Genomic DNA, 18382 nt, shown 5'->3' on the forward strand with positions numbered 1-18382 from the left:
CAGATGAAAAATATTTTTGTATTTAAAATTTATGCTGCACTGTGCTGCAAATGTCGTGGCACTTTTTTTTCTTTTTTTTTTTAAAGAAATGGAAGATGTTTACTTTTACAGGGACCTCAACACTGCCCCTTTCAGACTGAGTCTTGCTATAAAAACTCTTCATGTCTAAGTGGATTTAGGCTGAACAAGTTTTAAGTTATGTTTGTAAATGAAAATGCAAAATGAGCAGGAAGGAATGAGGAGTTTATTTTCTTTTGTTTCTTAGTAAAAGAACTCTCAAGGACTTTGTTCACTTTCCAAAGCTACTTGTTTACATTGTACACTGCGACCACCTTGCCGCTTTTCATCACAAGCTTGAATATTTAAATTCTGAACCTATAACTGTAAAATAGCCAGGGTTTCTCCTGTTTGTGATCAGTTATAATGCCTTTTTACAAAACAAACAAAGAATAAAAAAATTAGAAAACACACAAACAAATGACTGTAAATTTATTGTAAATTAATTAAATGAGCTTTTTTCCCTCTCAGGCTTTTTCTGACTGTTCCTTTCCCTACCAACTCAGGCCTTGTCACACGTATGAAACAGAATCAGTGTACTTGACATTTGTTGATATCCCAGTGAAATCACTGTTAAGAATGTAAAAATGGGGAGAGAAAACATTTTGTTCCATTTAGTGCTTTTTTATTGGATACCTTAAGTACATGTTTTGGTTTCTGGGGGATGTTTTTGAGATTTTTTTGTTGGCTTTATTTTTTTCTAATTAAACTGCCAGTGTTGTGATTGTTTGTAATGCAATGGTAAGAAATATCCAGCTAAACTGTACTCCAGAAAGGTTTTTTTTTTCAGGTGTTTTAAAGGAGTGTTAAATATCTGAACACTTAAGAGTCCAAATCTGCCAAAATTTATTGTAAATCCACTCGTGTTCCCTTTTCAACATGGGCAATAATGTCAAATGTGCTATGCAGCCAGTTAATATTTTCAACAATTTGAATGACTTCATTGACAGAATTGTTACAATACACACTGATTTGTACATAGATAACTTATATCTGACAAATTAAATTTACACTAAAAGGATATGTGGCCTCTTGTAGTTTTCTGCTGTGTTTTTCTCTACAGCATTACTTTTTCTCATGTTTATACCCATAAAAAACATTAAACTCTTAAGCAGCAAATATCTGGCCTAGCATCACCTGGCTGGAGCTATAGCTGCTGCTCCAGTTTCTCTCTGCTCTGTTCAGATTTTTTCCAATTAAACGGGTTGTATGGAAGAGTTAATATAGAGCCAGAACTCATCCATGGAGTATCTTTTGGGATCTCACTGTAGGCATAGTTACTGCACATCAGTTTTCAAGGTTATTCAATGTAGGCTGGGACTCAATTACTGCTGCTTCATTTTTAAACTTTTTGCCTTCTGAGGATCAGGAGGGGTTTGAGTTGTTCTGCTTTTGAGCTTAATTGCTTGAAGCAGTTTTTAAGCAATGTGGTGGTGTCTGGCAAGGTTGTGCATGTGTGCCATGCTTCTTCCACTTCCAGTTGTGAAAATCTGAAAGTTAGAGCATCTCTAACCACTGACATTTTTACACCTTGGGTAGAGCAAAGATCAATCAGGAGAGCATAGAGCAGTCCTTCTAAGACAGGTTCACAGTCATTGTAGCTATATTGTGGCTGAACAGGCATCTGAAATAAGCAAGACAGAAAAGACTTACCTTGTGGCCTTGATTAGGGTCTTTGGCAGTTGGTCTACTTAGGCTGTGTTAAACTTTCATCATCTTTCAACTTTATGCCATACTTTGATTTACAACCAATGCTTGCAACAGTTTAAAATTTTGCACTCTGGTATAAAGCTTGATGGTGGAGATAGCCTTTGTTTCTTAGGAGGCTGAGTCTTAGGAGCTGTATCTTACTAAGGAGAATCCTGTATCCTCTGCAAATAAGCCACTTACAGTTAATTTTTCACGCAAGCAAATTTGATGCTCTTGTTTATGTGTAATGAAAAGTCTTACAGGAGTCTGTGCAGTTCCAAAGCATCCATCAGATAGCAATGTTTTCTGTCCATAAGAGGTTTTGAAAAGTAAGAATCCTGGTGTTTGTAAGAACTCCACATACAGCTGTTGGTAAAGGTGTTCACTCTACCACGCATTGAAGCCTTAAGATTTCTGTCTGAGAAAGCACATGTGATAATGTACTGCTGTTAGTTTTAGGGTCAGAGAAATGCATGCTCTGACTTGTTGCCACTAGTTCATCAGCTTCTGTGTTGGCTTCATCATTTACAGGCTTACAGACACTATGTTTCCTGCATCTTGATCTCCAGTGCAGCTGTCCTGGTGTCTGAGTGGCACTCAGACAGCTTATTGTCTCTAAGAGCTTTTTCACTGCTATCAAGAATAGGACTTGCAAAGGGTTCAAGCACCAGTCGCAAAGAGGGGAAGTTTCTATGGAAACATGATACTGCTACAAGAGGAGTGTGCCCTAGTTGCCCCTTTGAGACATGTCTTCCTTCTTTCCAGTGCTTGTTTTGTCCCTTTATGATGTTGTGTCATTCACAAATAGATCTTGTCACCTCCACAGCCCTTAGTGTTCAGCTGCAGCATTTTCCACTTAAAGTGTAAAATCCCAGTGAAGTATGCTGATGACAGTGATGTTTTTTAAGGAGCTGTTATGCTCAGTGTCATGTTCAGTGACAATTTTTGGGGGTTCTTTTTGGTAGGAAATTGCCTCACCTTTTGTTGAGGAGGTGGGCAAGACTGAAAATGTGAAAAGATCACCCTGATAAAGCTTTTCTTTCTGATCAGGCATTTTGTTGCATGTTTTTCATCATCAAGTTTTATTTCAACAGCATCTTAATTAAATCCAAGCTTCTTTTTGTGCTGTGGCTGACACTAGGTTCTTTAAATTTTACCTTTACAGAAATAAATGTAGATGTTTTCTTCCTTCTATTAGAGAGTAGTAAAAAGTTAACAGCTGGTATGAGTCATCTATTTGTGTTGAAAATGGTTTGTTTCACTGAACTATACTGGGCCAGATACATAGTGTTTTCAGTCTTTCAACAAACCACTATGGTTATACCTGAAATTCAGACTTTGTTCTTAAAACTTCATGCTGAAGCTTTTATTTGTGAAATTCTCCTGAAGCAGTAGCTGAGAAATACGGTTGTGTGAGGTGCTGCTGGGAGCAGAAAGAAGAGAAGCTTCATGGAATTTATTTGTTTCTCATCCTTTTCATTTTTCTCTGTAGTCTATTTATTCTTAGTATGATACAAGTCAAGAATGAAAGAATGTTGGGGAGCACATTCTGGTCCATTTTTCCCTGTACTCTCACACCTTATGGGGTCAGTGAAAGATCTTCCTTTGGATATGGCCACTACTAAAGCAGTGAATGTTTCAAGCACATATTTTGTAAGCCTGTAGCCCTACTAATTTATTGGTAACTATTGCTTTATTTTGAAAACTTTTTAACAAGTGAAAAATTGCTTTATGGTAAATAACATTGAATGATTTAATTTATGCAAAAGAGAATTGCAATTGTCCTGTTGAAAAGAAAGTTTGTTACTACAAACTTCATAAACCTATTGTTGAAGCTGCTTACTTTGCTTTACACTAAAGCAAAGTAATCTGCATTAGGCTTTTGATTCATATAATTCTTACTTAAAATATACAAGTAGACTGCAGTTTTTAAAAATCTTAGGTATTTGTATATATTATGTGTGATATTGAAGAAGAAAATGAGGTAGCGTTTTAAGTCCTGGTCTAGCATGTAATTTTCAGTTTAGTCCAAACCTTCATTTTATATGTATGAACTGATAAATACAGAAAAGTTACATGCATTTATTGTGGCTTATCAAAACTGTATTTCAAATTTATTTTCTTCCATTTTATAATATGACTTACCTGGTCACAAAGTTAGCTGAGCAACAGTTCTCCAACAGTGTGTGGAGAAGTGCTGTGTGGCTTTTAGGAAGAAATGTGAAAGTGATAAACTATAGTTCTGTGTTGAGGCAACACCTGAGACCTAAGTGTAACCTCAAACCACTTAGCCCAAGCTTGATTCACTTGAGCACTTAGTTTGTTCTAGCTATAAGGAAAATGGAGCTGTGTAACAATACAAGAATCTATATGAATTGTGAGGTAACTGCTCTCTGAACCTTGTATAACTGCTTATTATAGAAGGACTAAGCGACCCAGAACCTTTGTCCAAAAGCAATGTGGCCTCATATGGTGTCATGGTTTAGCTCCAGCTGGCAGCTGAGCATCATGCAGTCACTTGCTTACCCCTTTGGTGGGGAGGAGAGGAGAACCTCATTAATTGAGCTAGTGACACCTTACTGGCACAGCAATAAGAGAGGAAAATTACAGTACTTCAGCTATACAAAAATGGTGATATACAATGCAATTTCTCACCAAAAATCGCACAACTCATCCCATGTGCTCACACCTGCCCCCAGCTGCAGAGCCTGGAGCTTTGCTCCTCACCTCTTCCCCTGCCCTTGACCTCTCCCCTTCATACACTGGGCATCGTGTCATATGTCACACTCCCTTTGGCTAGTTTGAGTCACCTATCTTGATTGTGTCCTGTCTGAGCTTCTGGTCAAAATTAACCCCATCCAGGATGAACCCAGGATATATGGAAATGCTGTGCACCTGGACACCTCTTCCATTTTGGGACTAAGATAGAAGATACCTCATGCATATCACGGATCTGTTAATAATCAGGCAGTGTGTGTTTGACCTAACCCTCCTAAAGCCTTTCCTTGCCAGCATGTGTTGTCTGTTGCATGATTGAATTTCAAGAAAATCAATTTGCCTCCCAGTCTGTGGCCACCAAGGACCCTGCAGCACTTTTAGAAAAGGGCAGCTGGACACAGACTGCTAGAACAAACAGGGGTAATCTTGAGACATATTTTCAAGGACCTGTGGTAAGTCTGCAGTGGCTGGGTCATGGGCCAGATCAAACCACAGCACAGGCACATTCTTAATGGGGAAATTAATCCAGCTGTGCCAGCTCTATTCTGGAATTAATTTGCAAACTTCAGATACAACATAGTTAGTGCCTTTTTGTGTGAAGGTTATAAATGAAAACCAGTGGAAATACACACTACTCAGTGAAATATTTTTCTGTGTAGGATTTCCTGCCAAAAAAAATTAATCCTAAACACAAGCAAACTGATGTAGTTAGTGTAACTGTGAGAAATGGGCATCACCACAGTTAGAAGTATCATGTTTGTATGAACAAAAAGGATGGTGTTGTTGGAATGATGACTGTAATAAGTAATTGTTCTCAAACCTTCTATGACTGTAAATAAGCAACTAGGGCAAAGGGGAACCATTGTTCCATCACTAGTAACACCCTGAAAGAACTTCAGATCTTGCTGAGTTGGTGCCTGTGGTAGACTATGGCTGTGAATAGGTAACCAGGTCAAAAGGGGAACCATTGTTTTATCACTAGCAACATCCTGATAGGATTAAATGAGTTAACCAAATAAGATACTGAACACAACGTAGAGGAGGACTACGGGGGACCAGGACGACCCCCACTACCAGCTTACACAGCTACAGAAAAACACTGGAATATGCCACGTGTACCCGGAACTACAGGACTATAAAAAGGGGACTCCAGAAGGGTGAGGTGCGTGCCGTTTGCAGGAGCAAGGGTCTCCTCCGGACGCCCAGCGCTGATATTTGCCTATATCTTGCGGGCTTGCTTAATTAATAAATTGTTGTTTGGCTTTATCAACTGGAGTATGTCTCAAATTTATAACAATTTGGTGCCGTGACTCGGATGCAACTCACGAGATGGGACTCTTGGTCTTATCAGGGAGGCGCCCCGCCTGTTGTTTGGCGGCCTTGGTAGCCCATTTCCCATCTCGATTGCACCGACGAACCCAAATTCCAAGATATTAGGCAAGGGAGGCCGGCAGACCCTATAAACTTTGTGCACAAAGGTCCGGACGAAGACGCAGGACGCGTGAGTATCTGGGGGGGAAATCCGTTCGGTCTGGGTCGGGGATCCTGGAAGCGCGGCGAGTGTGTGTGTGCATGAGAGGGGGACCGGCAGCTCGGATTCCCCAAGCGAGTGCGGACCCTCAGTAGTGCGGTTCTCACTGCCCGCGAGGGCGTGAGCCACGAACCAGGGGAAGCGAGTGAATATATTGTTGATTGAGTGCGCTCCAGACGATGGGACAGAAGAAGAGCAAGCTGTCTGATCCCATGGGTAGCCCAAGGACGGTGCTACACGGTAAGCCGCCAGACAGTCCTTTGGGGTTAATGATTGCCCACTGAGGGGACTAGCTGTCTAGGCGATGAAAGAATAAAGAGTGTATGATATGGGTAACGTAAACTGTGTAACTACAGTGTGACCTCCTGAGAGTGAACAGGGGAAATTTGGATACTACAGTGTGGCCCTCTCAGGATGTATTGCCCCTGTGAAGTTTGTATGTAATTATAGGATGGCCGCCTCTAAGGCAGTCAGTATCTCTAATGATGCTTCTTCCCTGGCCTGGGGGATAGATAAGTTTTGCAATCTTGAGATGCACTGATCTTGTCCCTTACCCCAGGGACAGGATTGGGTGAAAAACTGCTGGCTCCATTAAATTATCTGGGCTGGCAGAATCAGTGCAAAAAGGCTGTGTGTATTCAAGCATGTATGAGCCATGGAGGCAAGGCATTCCCCTTGCCACACCTTAAACCACTGATTAGGGGTCTTCCTGATAGCTTGAAAATCTATGTGCAAAGCCTAAAGGAAAAGATTCTGCGAGCAATTGATCACAATACTTGCTACCCCAACTAGCAGAAACAGCCTGTTTTAACATGGGAGATTTAAGAAACCTAATCATAGAAGGTATAAAGGAGGCTGCTCCTAAGTCTCAAAACTTTACTAAAGCCTTTGAGATTGAGCAGGAAAAAGATGAGATACCCTCAGTGTTTTTACAGCGACTGAGAGATCAAACGAGAAAATATTCTGGTATGAATCCTGAAGATCCTGTAGCACAAGGTCTTCTGAAAGTTTATTTTGTGACTAAAGCATGACCTGATATTAGGCGAAAGGTACAGAAGATAGATGGTTGGAGTGAAAGATCTTTGGAAGATTTACTAAGAGAGGCTCAGAAAGTGTTTGTGAAAGAGTAAGAAAAGAGGAAGCAGAAAGCAAAAATGATGGTATCTGCTGTTGATGAGGTAGTAAAGAAAAGAACAGAGCCAGTCTCACCGAGAGGCAGAGGGAAAAGCTGGACAAAAGGAAGTGGGAGGGGTGTGAGAAACATGAATGAAGGAGGAATTGGCGGAGGTAGGAGAAAACTTTGGCAATCCCTATGGGCTGGTTTTCTCTCAGCAGGATGTTACGGGTGTAGCAAACAGGGACATCTTAAGTGAGAATGTCCTGAGCTAAGAAAAGAAGAAAGGGTAATTCCCTTCATGTCCTTTGAACATGAATAGGGAAGTCAGGGGTTTATTAATTTAAGGTCCTACCAAGAACCCTTGATAAAATTGAAGGTGGGACCCCAGGAGGAGGAGGATGTTGTCTCCCTGGTTGAGCTTCTAGGACTTCCTTAAATTTTATACCTCAAGGACTGAAGCTATCAGACCAAAGTATAACTGTATCGGGGTAAAAGGGAAAGGATTCCCAGTCCCCATGTTTGAAAAATACCACTTTAAGATTAGGTGATGAGAAAATTTGTGGGCAATTTATATATCCCTGATTCCGGAACTAATTTATTGGGAAGAGATTCGATAATACAATTAGGATTGGAATTGAAAACCCAGGATGACCAAATTGTGGTATCCATGGCTTTACTAACAGAGGAAGATGAAAACCAAATTGATCCAATAGCGTGGGTGCGAGAGGGTAATCGAGGTGGATTAAACATTACCACTTTAAAGATTAAACTTAAAAGGGACAATGAAATTATTTGCCAAAAACAGTATGCTATTTCATTGGAAGGCTGTAAAAGTCTCCAACCATTTATAGAGAGTTTAATTAAAGATAAGCTTTGGAAACCATGTATGTCTCCTTTTAATACCGCAATCTTATCAGTAAAAAAAAAAAAAAAAAGACAACAAACAAACAAACAAACAAAACCCCCGATGGGTCATATCCTTTGGTACAGGATTTAAGACAGTTAAACCAAATAGTTCAAGTGCGTCACCCAGTAGTTCCTAAACCTTACACTCTATTGAGTAAAATACCAGATGACCACAGATGGTTTAGTGTGATTGATTTAAAGGATGCTTTCTGGACCTGTCCACTGGACCCTGATAGTAGAGACATGTTTGCTTTTGAATGGGAAGATCCTTTCACAGGACAAAAGCAACAAATTATTTAGATGGACAGTTTTACCTCAGGGATTCACTGAATCACCAAATTTATTTGGACAAGCATTGAAACAAGTATTAGAAAAGTTTAAAGTCCCAACTGAAGTCACCCTTCTACAATATGTAGATGATCTTTTAATCTCAGGGAAAAATAAGAGAATCGTAAAGGAAACAACAAATGCTTTGCTAAATTTCCTAGGGAAACAGGGACTAAAAGTATCAAAAAAAAACAAACTGCAGTACATGGAAAAGAAAGTTAAATATTTAGGACATCTAATCAGTGAAGGGAGACAGAAAATAAACCCTGAGAAGATAAGAGGAGTAGTTGAGTTACTTCTGCCGAAAACTAAGAAAGAGCTGTGAAAATGTTTGGGATTGACAGACTATTGTCGCCTATGGATTGAATCATTTGTACTAAAAACAAAGGGATTATATTTTAAATTGTTAGAAGAGCCTAATGACTTGGTATGGAGTAATGAAGAAAAAGAATTAATACAAGGATTAAAACAAAACTTGATCACTACTCCTGTGTTGGCACTGCCCTCCCTTAACAAACCATTCCACTTGTTTGCTACCATAGATAAGGAAACAGCCCTGGGGGAGAGGGGGGGAGTTACTCAAAAGTGGGGAGGCAAACGACAGCTAATTGCCTATTTATCTAAACTGCTGGACCCAATATCCCGAGGGTGGCCTGAATGTGTACAGGCAGTAGCAGCCACAGCCCTCTTGGTGGTAGAAAGCAGAAGGCTAACTTTTGGAAGAGCACTTATAGTAAGCACTCCACATCAAGTAAGGACAATTCTGACTCAGAAGGCAGGAAGAGGTCTCACTGATTCTAGGATTTTGAAGTATGAGGCAATTTTAATGGAAAAAGATGATTTAGTTATAACTGCTGGATCATGCCTCAATCCTGCCACCTTTTTATCAAAAGGGGAGACTAATAACCAAGAACTTGAGCATAACTGCTTAGACATAATAGAATATCATACTAAAGTGTGACCTGACTTGAGGGACATACCCTTGCCAACAGGTCTCCGTTTATTTATCCACTGGGTAGTACAGGCACTAGTGGACCACTTTGGAACCAAGTATATGTGTATTGAAATTTATAAAATCGCCAAAAGGATGGTGGGAAAGTGCCTGACATGCCAGAAGGTCAATAAACAACAACTCAGAAAAAAAGATACCGGGGGGGAGGGACCCTCTCTTGTGTTGCTTACCACAGATACTGCGGTTTGAACGGCCGAAAGAGGTTGGACGCACGAGCAGAATAAAGACCAGTTCGAGAATCTCGGTGGGAAACTACAAACAATCCTGACAACTTAAACGCCACCTTTCGAAGAACCAGCGAGTAAAACTGTCTATGAATGACAATTTATTTTGTTCAAATGTTGGATGTATATGTTATACTTTCTTTTGTTTTGAGTGTCGAGTGCGTAAAGACAATTGGTGGGTACATTATAGAGAAAGAGAATATACCCCAGACATTTGTAAAAAAAATGTTATTGGGCAGAAAGAAAACTAACCGAATTAACCCTTAAATTAGCAGTAAAAATTGGAGAGATTATCCAAGGGTCTGAAGAGTGGTGGAGGATATATACAAAAGGGATAAATCCCAAATTAGGTTGTACATATCCTAATGAATATAAACAAGCTAGCTCAAAAATAATTCGGGTAGTGTGCCGGTCCCAGGTGAAACATTTGGATTGTTCAGCCCTGGAAGTGAAACATAAAAATTGGGAAGCCTATAACACTCGTAAGCAGAGGACAGGAAGAACCCCTGAAGACTATGACTGCTGCCGAGAAGATGGAACACCTTGCTGCTCCAAGCAACGGAGTAGGCAAAGGAGGCAGAGGCATAAGGAAATCGTGGGGTATTAAGCCCTCCAGTCCTATCACGAGATGGCTCCATACACCAAGGCTGAAAAAGGCACCAGATACCCAAGAACCAGAAAATACCAAACAAAAACGATTGAGTCCAAGCGTCACCACTCTAGAATAGTTATTATGAACCCACCAAATGCCTTAAATAAAGGGGGGCTAATAATTGTATTTTTATAGATTTATTTAAATTTTGTATTTTGTTATTTGGGGACTGGGACCGCATTAGATCCAAGGCAAAACGTATTGGGTTACATTATCTCAAGCTTTGAATGCTACTACTTTTTGTGCTAGTCTTGCCACACCAAGTACTCCATTTATCACATGTTTGATAGGAGTGCCACTGAATAGTTCTACCTGGAAAGTTTTTGAGGTTGCAATGAGTAAAATAGCAAGATGTCCTTATATTTATAATGCCAGTGAGGGCATGACAAGGTATGATTCTTGGGATGATAGAGTCCCAATTGGTCCAGAACCACAGGAACTGGAATTAATGGATTCTTTGAATACCAGCTATTGTATATACATAGATGCTGCCAAGTACCTATGTAACGAAGGTGATCACGTTAATGTTTCTTGAATGATGACCTAAAACCGATTTAGAAAAAGAAGAGGCATCGATGCTATTATCTCAAAAAGCTGTTAGTCGGTTTGAGAAACAAATTGGTCAAAATTGAAAGGGGGGATTGTAATAAGTAATTGTTCTCAAACCTTCTATGACTGTAAATAAGCAACTAGGGCAAAGGGGAACCATTGTTCCATCACTAGTAACACCCTGAAAGAACTTCAGATCTTGCTGAGTTGGTGCCTGTGGTAGACTATGGCTGTGAATAGGTAACCAGGTCAAAAGGGGAACCATTGTTTTATCACTAGCAACATCCTGATAGGATTAAATGAGTTAACCAAATAAGATACTGAACACAACGTAGAGGAGGACTACGGGGGACCAGGACGACCCCCACTACCAGCTTACACAGCTACAGAAAAACACTGGAATATGCCACGTGTACCCGGAACTACAGGACTATAAAAAGGGGACTCCAGAAGGGTGAGGTGCGTGCCGTTTGCAGGAGCAAGGGTCTCCTCCGGACGCCCAGCGCTGATATTTGCCTATATCTTGCGGGCTTGCTTAATTAATAAATTGTTGTTTGGCTTTATCAACTGGACTATGTCTCAAATTTATAACAATGACTGTCTTAGGTCTGTCTGTTAGATGCCTGGCTACACTCTGTGGAAGACAAGTCAGGTGAGTATGTATTTCTTGGGTGCCAGCTAAGTGATGGCTGGGGACCTGGTGCCTCCCTGTACTGACAGTCCCTTTGATTCCTACTACTGAAACCTGAAGTATCCAAGCCCACCTAGCCCGGTACTGATGTCTCTGATGTGTTACTAATGTAACATATCCAGGATTCTGTGAATTTGTGGGAATGTTAGTCAAGAGTTCATATTTCGCTTGAGGTCATACAGCTAAGATGGGGGCTTACTGTAATAACTAGGCTAAAAATCGTATAAAAATCAAGGTGAGGGAGAGAAAGTGAAATATCCTGCAAGTCTGTTCTTAAGCTGTTAACAAGGAATTGGAACAACTGCTGGAACTGGTAAAAACAGAGTGCTCCAGTGCATGGGGATTTAATACAGATGCTTCTTCTTGTTGCAATACCCCTGTTCTTCAGAGTTCTGCAGATCATTACAGTAGTTCAGTAGCAGGAGAAATACTGTATTAAAAAAGTTATCCTAAGAACAGCTCCTGTCAAAGTACTTTTCATGATCTTTATTGAAAGTGAGATGAAAGATACATCATTTTTGAAGTGTTACAGAAATCACTCATGTGAGACTTTCAGAGGTTTTAAAATAAAAAGTTTTGGTCCCCTTAAAAGGCTTATATTTATATGTAATTTGAGTTAATGCACTAATACTGAACCCAAAGAACATACTTGGACATAATTATTATTATTAAATTCCTTTTCAGCAAGCTCAGTTTTAAGTATGCCTTCTCTGAAAATAAAAATCCAGAAATCATGTCAGAAAAGTTACGTACCACTGAACACATATAAGAAATTAATCCAAGAGCTTTTATTATTGCAGTACTCTTAAGGACACAACTGAGTTATAGTTGCAATGTGTTTAGTATTTGCTGAAGTAATTGGGGTATTTGGAAAATAATTTTCTTCCTTATCATCAATCTGTTTGCCTTACTGTAAGTACCCTGAGGGAGTTGCAAAAATTATTGGGTACTATCAATTGCCTGTGTCCCTTGTTAAGAATGAGCTGTCACCTCTGTTTTCACTTTTAAAAGGCTATCCTGTGTTGACATCTCCACAGCGTCTGCAGGAGCCTGCTCAAAAGGTTATGGATAAAAGGAGTGACACCTTTGTGCACTGCATGCCTTTTAGCCTACCAATTTGACTGTCATTTATCACGCGCATCCTTAGGACAATGGGATGCAGAGACTCTCAGTGAAGGATCTGCTCTGTGTATTTTAGAATGGCTGCTTTTGCCTCATTCTTTTGCTAAAATGTTAAGTACTGCTATTGACTGATTTCTGTTTAGTATCTAATGGTCAATTGTGATGTCAGCAATTGACAGGGAATGATCATTTACTGTTGACCCATGAGGAATTTTGTGGTGTTATGTGAGAAAGTTTGGTATTTTGAGCAGCTTTTGCAGATTACCTGAATGAAATGACACATTCCTTGCCCCAGCATAAACTTTGGGGATTGTTAATGTTCTTTACCTGTTCAACCATGATCACTGTTAACATCCGCTCCTATTTTTAATGTATTTGTAAATGGAACTGGTAAGACGGGCAAAGCTGTAGTTGTTTAGCAGACTGACAGCCAAGACAAATGGTCTTTTGATGTCTCTACTGTTTCCAAATCTACAGAGATTATGGAATTGATGGCCACCGTGCATGTCTTTCAATTGTTTTGTGATGAGCCCTTGAATGTCATTGCTGATTCTGCTTCTGTTACAGGTATTGTCCAGCGCTTGGAGAATGCATTTATATGAGAAGTAAAGAACAAGCAATTGTTTCAGTTATTGTTAGAATTGGCTCATCTTTTGGGAAAGGATCCATATTTTGTTTTTCATGTTCAGCCTCATAGCAATTTGCCTGGTCCTTTGGCAGAGGGTAATGCCATGGCCAATCAGTTGACTATGGCAGTTGTCTTGCCCTGATGGTTGGAACAGACAAAATTGGCACATGAATTTTTTTCATCAGAATGCTCATTCTCTGCCAAAGAATTTTTGTTTGACTCTTGAACAAGCTCAGGTGATTGTTACAGGCTCCTTGACTGTCAACAATTGGCACCATTCCCAGTTTTACAGGGAGTTAATCTGAGGGGACTGTGATCCAATGACTTGTGGCAAACTGACATCATGCATTTAGCCTCTTTTGGTCATTTGACACGATGTTCATGTGTCTGCTGATAGGTTTTCAGGTTTTTCTTGACATACTGGTGAATGAGCTAAGGACATTATTAAACGTTTCCTCCTTTGTTTCACCACAATGGGTGTTCCACGGGAAATCAAGACCAACAATGGCCCATCTTACGTTTCACAAAAAATGCTTTTGTTTTTCCCAGACTGGGGCATCACTCATACAACTGGTATTTCCCATTCTCCCACTGGACAGGCCAATGTGGAATGGGTAGATTGCTTGCTGAAACTTAGAGCTGAAACAAAAAGGGGGAATCCCCTTGGAACAATGCCTCAGGAGATTATGTCATGGCTTTTCTTAATTTAACAGAACATTCTAATTCAGCAGCAGAAAGACATTGTTGAATTGTCAAGCCTTTCACCCTAAGATGTTCTACAAACATCTGGAGTCTAGTCAATGGGCTCTCCCAATTCCCCTGCTTACACACGGATGGGGCTATGCTTGAGTTCAGTTCCGTCTGTGCCTTGGCTTTCCTGATCCTGTCTCTGCAAGTCCAAACAGCATCCCTGTATTCTTTCCAGGCAACACACCCTTGTTTCCAGAGCTTGTACTTGCCTTTCTTTTCCCTCAGTTTGGCCAGCAGGTCCTTACCTAGCCATGCTGGCCTCCTGCCCCTCCTGCCCACTTTCTTATTCAGAGGGACAGAGAGCCCTTGAGCTCTCAGAAAGGCATCCTTAAAGAGCAGCCAGCTGTCCTCAACATTTCTGTCTCTCTTTGATCAGGTGGCTGGTAGTAGACCCCTATCACCAGCTGCTCTTTATTAGTCCCATCCCTAATTCCGACCCACAGGCTCTCAACCTGCTCCTGACCACTTCTCAGAGAGAGCTCCTCACAGTCTATCCATTTTTTAACATAGAGGGCAACTCCACCACCCTTCCTGCCAGTCCACATACACCACGTTAAGTCCTTTTTGTATCTAGTTAACAGTTCTTGTAACAACCCCTTCACCATCCAAAGTCTGCAATCTTACAGTTCACAGTTGATTTACAAATCAATCACCAGCTTTTAATTTCAATGAAGTATAATTTAAAACATAGTCAGGCTAAAAGAATTCTGAATTAGATCAAAGGTAGCTGTTTTACATGAGCATCACAATAAATTTACCTGCATAGTGTTGTAGTTCTGTTTGGCTGGGTTCTCCATGGTGGAGCAGGTGCCCCTCCCCACAACCCACTGTAAAGGACTGTGGGAAAGGACGCACGTTGGAGAAGTTCATGAATAATGTGTCCCATGGGTGGGACCCCAAGGTGCAGCAGGGGAGGAGTGTGAGGAAAAACGTGCGACACCTCACAAGTGTGCGTGTCACCCTTGCGCAAGGGCCATGCCCACCTTCTCTGCATCATTCCAATTTCAGTGTATGAGGTGCTGAAGCAGCACAACTAGCTTCAGGGAAAAAGAAATATGACAGGCTCATGGACTGAGGTAAGGACATGGAGAGATCATTTAGCAATTAATGTCACAGGCAAAACAGACTCCACACGGAATAAAAATGCATCTGATTTATTACTCAATCAAAACAGAGATAGGATAATGAGAAATAAAACCCAATCTGAAAACACTCCCCCACCCCCACCCCCCACCGCTTTCATCCCAGGCTCATCTTCATTCCCTATCTCCCTACCTCATCCTCCAAAGCAGCACCAGGGAAGAGGGAATGGGAGTTCAACACACCCCACTCTTCCCTCGGTCCACCATGGGGTCCCACCAGTGGGAGACAGCTCTCCATGAACTTCTCCAATGCGAGTCCTTCTCATGGGGGCTTCAGTTCTTCAGAAACTGCTCCAACAAGGGTGCAGACCTTCAGGAAAAGAAAGCCTGGAGCAGCTCTCCCCCTCCTTTTTCACTGACCTTGCTGTCTTCTCACTCCCTCCCCTGGTGGCAAAGAGCAGCTGCTTGCATTTTTTTTCCTTAAACACGTTATTGCAGAGGCACTACCACCCTCACCGACTGGCTCGGCTGTGGGCAGTGTCAGGTCCATCCTGAAGCCTACTCAGTTGGACTCGGTGGAATCTTCTAGCAGCTTCTCACAGAAATCACCTCTGCAGCACCCTCCCCCATGACCAAAACTTTGCCATGCAAACCCAAAGCAACCTTCCAGGGCTCTTCTAACGTCAGAGCTGTCCAGTTACTTTAGAAGAGGCCTTCCATGCCTCCCAAGATGGATGCAGCAATACCAGGTGACTGTGCTGAAGCTCTTCTAAGTACCTCTGCAAACACTACAGAGAACCTGTACAAGTGGAATCCTGAGAGGATGCTTCCTACTGCCTCAAGTCACAGCTGCTGATCATCAATCTCACTACACAGCTTATTTAGCAGAGGAGAAACAAGCATCTACAATAAAGTGGAATGACTGCACCCAGCACATTCCTATCCAACAAGAGATGTCTAGGAAATTAAGTGGGACTTTGTTTAGAGATTGCCTGCCCAGTACATAGACCATGTCCCCAATTGCTCTGCACCCCACCAGGATGCATCACATTAGAGATGCTCCTCAGCAGGGTAGGCGACTCCTATTCTTATAATAAAAGTATTTACACACTGCATAGCCACTCTGATGACACAAACATACACTTACCACTGTAGTCATGAATCACACTTAGAAGGTTTTGCAAAGACTGACACGAGGTTTCCAAGCATGGGAAAAACTGTACCTGTGGCATTCTAAGAGACAGCCATTCAGAAGGCATATGAAAAAGTGTTCCCTCTAAGCTGACATTCTCCCCAGACACTATTCACTAACATTGTGGTTTTGCATGGCAAGCTTATGGTGAAGGGAGGGGCTGCAGGGGGGGCTTCTGCAAGAACCAGCTAGAAACTTCCCCTAGGCCTGACAGAGTAAGTACCAGCTGGGCTCAAGGCCAGACCCACCGCTTACCAAGGCTGAGCCAGTCAGACAGTCATAGAGATTCTGTGAATTGTATTTAAGAGGAATAAATAGGACCCAAGAAGTGGCTGCTTTTTGCCACAGAAGGGAGTGAGATGTATGCCTGAGCAGGTGGAAACACATGGAAGACACTGACCCATGTTGGAGCAAGCTCCTCCAGGACCCACAGCCTGTGGAGAGAAGTTCACAGCGGAGCAGGTTTGCTGGGAGTGGGGGACACTTCTGACTCTGTGGGGTATCATGGTGGAACCATCTGGGAGCCTGGGCCTGAGAGACTGCACCCCACAGCAGTGACCCACGCTGGGGCAGGCGGTGAAGAGCTGAAGCCCTGTGGGAAAAAGACGCTGAAGAAGCTTGTGACGGACTGTCTCCCAGGGGTGGGACCCCATGGTGCAGCAGGGGGAGGGTGTGAGGAAAAATATGGGACACCTCAGAGGTGTGCGTGTCACCCTCGCGCAAGGGCCATGCCCAACCTCTCTGTATCATTCCCATTTCAGTGTATGAGGTGCTGAAGCAGCACCACTAGCTTCAAAATATCCCCACACTAGCTGGAGCTCTCCTGATGATGGCAAACTTCAAGAATGAACATGCTGAAATAACATTTTGCCAAGAAATCAAAGAAATTCCACAGTAGGAACAAGAAAATGGAAAAACTCTTCAGGACAATTACTACCATTGAAATAGCTGAAGTATTATGAGACATTATTTGAGAAGCTCACAACTAAATGCCAGTATACATATATAGTGTGTGTACATATATATATGTATATACATAGGGCATCCTGGGACAGAGGAAATCAACTAGTACACAGTGCCTGCTCAATGAATGTGAACCACGCCAAGAAACACACCAGGTTCATCCATCAGCTTTTTAGCCATGAGAACTTCTGATTCAGAGCACTGATGAAGTTCAGCCACACAAAATAGACGAAGCCTGTCACCACCAGGTGAAAGCACAGCCACATTATGAGACATCATACACTCACAAATCTAACTTGTCTGAAATTGCATCAGACAGCACAGACAAAACAAGCTGCCAATAGTCTACTCTAAGATACATTTTTACCTTCAAGTGTTCCTCTGGTAATACTTAAGTGTTATTCTGGTAACATTGGTATGCAGTTACCCATCCATACAGGGAATTAATCACTCTCTTGAAAAGACCTTACTTACAGTGAACAGTCCCTAACCTAGTCAGAAGAGTCTGTAGCTTTCTACAGACTGTTCTGCTAGGAGCTTTCATTTCATGAATAAATACCATTTCCTTCTACTAAGGCAAACACTAGCTCAGGTTTGCTCAAAAAAAAATGCAAATGCTATTTGAGACTTACCAGTCCAGTCTCAGATGAACAGCTTTCAGAGTGAAATAAGCCCATCTTTGAGCTGTGTTTATTGGAGCATGTATTATTCCATTTCTTGCAGCAGATAAAGGCACCAAGCAAAACTAACCTTCAGGCCACCCAACCACTCTTCTCCTAGGTTCTCAGTAAAAATTGCCAGAGCCTGCAGCCTTACTCCTCCTACTGAACATACAGATAGAATTAACACTCAAGCAAGGGACAGAATTCAAGCTTCTGGTTTCTGCAGTTCATCTTCAAGAATAATTTAACCCTTCAGATTACAGTCAGTTGCAATAGTATGTTACATGCTTACACAACCAGACCATTAATATCTTTCAGAAATTACCTTTCTACCGGATCTAGAGAGCTACATAAGTCTCCCTCCAACACATTCCCTTTCATTCTTTTGAAACTGATGCCATGAAAACTAGGAAGTGTCAGAATTACAAAGAAGGTTCTGTAATTTATTTTATCCAAGATGGACCTAATGGGAAGCCCTTATTTCTCTTCTTCCAAAGAAGGAATGGTCAT

This window comes from Gallinula chloropus, assembly GCF_964237585.1.
Source record: "Gallinula chloropus genome assembly, chromosome: Z".
In the NCBI taxonomy this organism is placed as follows: domain Eukaryota; kingdom Metazoa; phylum Chordata; class Aves; order Gruiformes; family Rallidae; genus Gallinula; species Gallinula chloropus.